Source organism: Varroa jacobsoni, unplaced genomic scaffold (genome assembly GCF_002532875.2).
Source record: "Varroa jacobsoni isolate VJ856 unplaced genomic scaffold, vjacob_1.0 scaffold_564, whole genome shotgun sequence".
NCBI classification, from domain to species: Eukaryota; Metazoa; Arthropoda; class Arachnida; order Mesostigmata; family Varroidae; genus Varroa; species Varroa jacobsoni.
This window is the reverse complement of record NW_019213466.1, coordinates 164,454-169,900: the sequence shown is the minus strand read 5'-3', so window position 1 is coordinate 169,900 and position 5,447 is coordinate 164,454. Positions and strand designations below refer to the sequence as shown.

General features: G+C 42.0%; 2 long non-coding RNA genes across 2 annotated transcripts; one reads left to right on the top strand and one right to left on the bottom strand.

Moving 5' to 3' along the window:
* Positions 1 to 465: 465 nt before the first annotated feature.
* On the bottom strand, positions 466 to 2,874 carry LOC147753323 (uncharacterized). Its single transcript, XR_015311546.1, has 2 exons — positions 2,770 to 2,874; positions 466 to 2,147 (listed from the first exon to the last, which is right to left on the bottom strand). It is a non-coding gene; the product is annotated as an uncharacterized LOC147753323 (long non-coding RNA).
* A 1,434-nt stretch (positions 2,875 to 4,308) lies between these two features.
* Positions 4,309 to 5,218, top strand: LOC111261519 (uncharacterized). Its single transcript, XR_002681039.2, has 2 exons — positions 4,309 to 4,393; positions 4,541 to 5,218. It is a non-coding gene; the product is annotated as an uncharacterized LOC111261519 (long non-coding RNA).
* Positions 5,219 to 5,447: the final 229 nt, after the last annotated feature.

The following is a 5,447-nucleotide window of genomic DNA, read 5'->3' as shown; positions in this document are numbered from 1 at the left end:
GTCTTTTGCGACACTTGCGCCCCGAGTCGGGCGGCTGACATCGGGTAAACATAGTAAAATCGAGTCGGATTTCAGTCAACGCCAAATAAACGCGCTAAAATTCAATATGGACCCATTGTTCCGCAGATATGGCCGGCGGTACAAAGTATATTCGGGATTAGGAAACGAACGGGGATATTTACCTCTTATACAAATTTATGTTTTTAGGACGATACAGCAGAGTTCACTTCATATCGATTGTACGACTCGAAACCCAGTAAACGCTGGTGTCATGGACTATTAGCTTACGTCCCAGAAAAGGTTCGATAGTGTTACATAAGTTGAGTCATTCAGCAGAAATCTTACGCGTGGTACCTAAGCGGCTATTGTGTAACAAATAATAAGATACTTATTCGAAAGCCACACCGAGTAGGAGGCGGTCATCCGTTGAAATATTCTATTCTAATGAAAAAAACAAACCGATAGTTGTCAATATGACAAATTATCCATGATAAATTTATTCGTATGATCGGCTTAGAATATCACAAAAATATCTATAGATCGACAGAGGGATATTGTTTTTCAGCGTGTCAACCGAGAAAAGTTTTCGGAGCCAAGAGGAGTTTCATGAAATCTTCAACCTTTTAAATTCATTCTCAAAAAAAAAACAAAATGCCCAATTAGCTGGTGCTTTAAAATGCAATGTGGGACAACTGTACCAACGATCACATTTAGTAAAATATTCTTCAATGTAGTAGTTTGATCGAACGTGGTGTCAAGCCAGAGGACTTAGGCTTAACGTTGGCATGTACCTGCGGTGCTAACTGAGGACGCAAACCGAACGATCTTGCCAGGACAAAGCTAAACCGGCCGTGGCCTGTAATGACCCGAGTGGATCTTTCCGGCACAGCCCCATCAAACTTGAACGCAATATTGTAGGTAATTTTGTATATATCAATTAATGTAGACGACGATGTAGCTATCCATAGAACAGTTACGAAATTCCACGACGGCAGTTGCCCATCATGAGGCCAATTTGTCCATTTGGAGTGCGCGGGCTTACTTACTGTAAAGGTAATATACTCATTCTATTGCGTGGGGCTTATCAGCGCGAGCTAGTAAAAATTCAAATTTGTCAAGTACCGGCCAGTAAGAAATGAGTACGTGCACTAGACTGCACAAAATCTCCTATCTGTATTATTAAACTGATATTGATCTGTGTACTTGTGATTACCATGGCGTATTTGACATTTATACTACAAATATCGTGCGAATTAACAAAAAGGATCAAGTAGCCTTTAGCAACTGAGCATGTTTGCGAGTGCACTGTTGTGAATGGGTATGTCGTTCTGAAAAAAAAAAAAAGAAATGTTAGATCAAAAAACAAAATGCATATAGACGTACTCTCGAAAACGGATCGCTCTCTGAACTTTAATGGATCGGCGTCCTCCTGGAATCTCCGCTTGATCCTTTGTCCTGACTCGCGCCTCCTTTTGGTAGAGAAAACGTGCATATAAACAGCATCGATTCGCACGGACTTAGTGCAATATAGCGAAAGATAAGTTAGCTTATTAATATCCGCCAGTTTTTTATTTATACGTGTAAGCCGAGATAACATCCATTTCGAATAAATTTTAAATAAAAACAATAAAAGTCACTCAAGGTGATAGATAAATATGATACAATGTATCGGTTTTTTTTTCGCATGGAAACGATTGGCTTAGTGCACACTATAGATAAACAAGTAAATATATATACATTACTCTATATAGTCCATTGTTTAAAGTTTATTTACATTCTCTTCCGTGAAGCTGAGATCAGTATCCATAATACGATGTGTGCGCAGCCGGCGCTTCATTAAGCTTCAGATCAAAACAACGCTTCGTCGTTTACTTAGACTTGCCGTACACATGCTAATTAACTTACTTCAAAACCTGTATATATAGCGGGTATCATTGTTGAAGAGAGATTATAATGTTGCGCCTGTACTCGCGGAGACCCGTTGAGTTCTATTTGCCCGAAATCTTTTCAAAACTATAAATAGTAGAGCTCGAAGCGCCGCCATGGAATTGGCATGATTTGTGTGACTGGCGGGATGTACGTAGACGTCCGTACTGTGTGGGCATATACGTCGATGGTGCCTACGGTTTGGTATGCATATGAAAAGACTTCATAAAAGCAGACATAAAACAGACAAAAGAAGAAGAGAACAGCCGCATCAAAGCCTACCTAGAAAATTCTCATCAGAATGACGCCAAAATATTGTAGATGTGCAGGATAGCATGTGTAATTAGATTGCTGCAAGATTTATATGGAAACTAACAAGAGACAGATGCAATATAGTTAACTTTTTCTTTCTTTTTTAATAAAATTATTTCGATACGAATCTATAGAATAGCGATGCATAGAGGCATGCGGCACATTTTAAAAATGGCGCTGAGTTTCAACAAAGCTTAAAAAACCGTTCGAGATGCCAGTCTCAAGTTCTGCGAACATGCTTATGTTTGACATATAGACGCACTTATATCCGCTATGATCTTACGTGTATGTTACAAGAACGGGGTTTGGCTTGATGATGCTAGGGTTTTCCTATTCGTACAGGTAAATATCTATAGGATACGGTTTTCGCAAGCTTCTTCACCAACCCTCTTTCTACGATGTCCTCCATTTAAACCGCTTTCAGGGTTTGTAACCTAACTATATTCTATATACATAATCATATTCTAATAAAGACATCGAGCCAAACGGTTAGTCTACTGAATTTCTATTGCCTGCAGCCATCAGTATTACCTTGTAGCTATGTGCCTCGTAACATACGTACCCCTAGAACGGGGCAGCAGGGGCTAACTACCGATGAAAACTATTTTCCGGACGCGGACTCTTACGGATCGGTCTATACGCAAAGCTAGAACAAACAAAGGCCAGACTGAACGAGAAGCAAACCGCAAGAGCATCCACTTTGCTGGCGCTACTGTCGTAGCATCTATGCGCCACTGCTGCCATCTGTACGACTTTCTTCAAAATTCTATATGTTTCTTTACCGTCTCACCTGCACTCCTAGCTGTTTAGATAATTGTTTTGATCCATTTCTATTTCTCTCTGGCAAAGCCCTTTTCGCGCGTTAGCTGTCTCATTGCCCGGTTGTTATTCTATAATTGTTTATTTGTCGGCCGCAATTTGATCATCGTTTAATTGCGGATTAGATCATTGACCCGGTTGTAGCAGCTCACCTGCTATTACCGTCTGCTGACTGTTTGTTCCATTATATGGTGATGATATTACGATTATTGTCGTCGTATTACTGTCGATGCCGCTGCTGCTCTTAGTTAATCGGTCGCTTTCAGTTACAAAAGCACAGCTCAGCTACTCCATAGCAACAAACAACAAGGACGACATTAGTCTCTGATGGCTGTTATTAAATTGTTCGCCGAGCCATCGCGCCGCTAGTGCAGCATAAAAGCTTATTATCACCACACATCCTACCATTCACTAGATGCAGCTGGTTTAGCCAGCCGTTTTGTTGGCCGCTGCCCCTACTCACAGTGCTACGAGCAGACGCCACAGTCCGCTCCCTTGCTAGCTCCGACGGACGCTGACTGGGCTGGTGAAATTTAAATGCTGTTGTTTACACTGTCGTAGCAATTGTAGCTTTCATTGGTGTTGTTTGCCACTTCTTACGTACCATTCACGCGCGGTGACCGTTGGGTCTGAGGCGGTTGGGTAAAGAGGAGCGATAGGCTTCCGCAGCGAGGCCCGTCCGGTCAGTGGCGGTGGTGGCAGCAGTGATGGGCACAAGCCGTGGATGCTGTTAGATATTCGGCCTGGATGCGCCATTGATGACATATTGTAGTGGCAAATACACAAAATTTGTACTAATGTACTCGTCGTCGTCCTCATCTCGTCAACCACATCTTGAACAAGCATCGTGCATCCATTTGCTCGTCGTTGCTACTGCCGCAGCAGCAGCAACCGCTTTTATCTCCACTAGCGCTAAATGTGCTTTCCTTCTACTGGCATCCTGGCGTCCCTGGCACGTTCCGTCCATGATTTCTGATCGACTGGGGGTAAACTGCAGGCACACGCAACACGCGCGCAGGTATTCAGGGCTGTTTCCCTGTCCGTCAGCTAGCCTTGGTGCTCACATAACTCGTCCGAAAAATGGGTCCTGCACCAGAGTTGCACCATTTGTTGCTCCCCTCCAGCTGAACCTTCCCCTCGCGCTGCGTCTTAGCTCCGTCGATCATTTTCCGTTATCCAGCGAATATCCACTGACGTGGCTGCTATAGTTGTTAATAGTGTTGCTTAGCTGAGTAAAAGTGATGCCAGTGATAACAAAAGCATCTCGAGAGCTCGTACACTAATACAAGAAGCAGAACCGCAACGTTGCGCCGGATTCGCTTTGGTGGTGATGAAGGTGAAATAGCCCGACGTTCAATGGCGACGCCGGTGATCTACTAGTAATAGTATATCTGCAGCAACGCAGTGGAGTCTAATCAAAAATGTTTATTCTCTCTTTTCGTCGAGGAAGTAAAGAAAGGTCTATCTTGATTTGGCGTTTCAGTTTTGTGTTCGGTGTTCGGCGGCGGCTGCTTTCGCGGTCGGCTCGAAATGGACGGACAAAATGAGGGCTGACGATGGCGGCGACGAATACAACCGCGACTATCATGGTGACACCGAAAAACAGCAGCGTCAGAAAAAGCAACAAAGTTGGCGGCGATGATGATGACGATGGTGACGCTGCCGTTGCCACCGGCCGTAGCTGACAGTTCTTTGGTTGAAATGAAAAAGCAAGCTTTCTCAAGGACAACATTGAGATTTTTCTTCTATGTAGACTCCCATCTCAAGACTGCGCCCAGCGGCCAGTTACATAATGCAATACAACGCCGTACGAGCTGAGCTAAGTGGAGTACTTTTTATGCAGATAGATAAAAATGCCACAGTTTTTTTAATATCTTTTTTAAAAAAAAAAAAAACTTTTTTTTAAATGAACATAACTGTGCAGATTCTATCTGAGCCGGCTTCAGATTGTGAAGGATACTGTATTTGTCTACTGTACAACTAGTTACCATGCTGTATTACGGTTAGAATATTATCTAAAACCTACTCTCAGCTATTTGCTATCGAAGCACCCTTTCAGTATGATTTACGTTTCCACTGATTATATATTATTGATTCGGATTAACTGTTATCATTGTAATTATCTGATTTCGAATAAAAAGTAACTTACTGATAATGTCAAGTTGGTTTTATTTATTACAATTGTAATATTTTCCAGAAAATTCAGCAGTTCATTGTAACGTCTTTAATTCAAAACATCCATTCAGTGTACTGCATCAGCACCTAAAGCACTCAATGACTCTTGATAACCAGTGAGGGTTCAACTACAAACCGTATGAGAAAATAACCATAATATCAATAGTATTTTAATTATAACAACTATATATATATATATATATATATATTGAGAA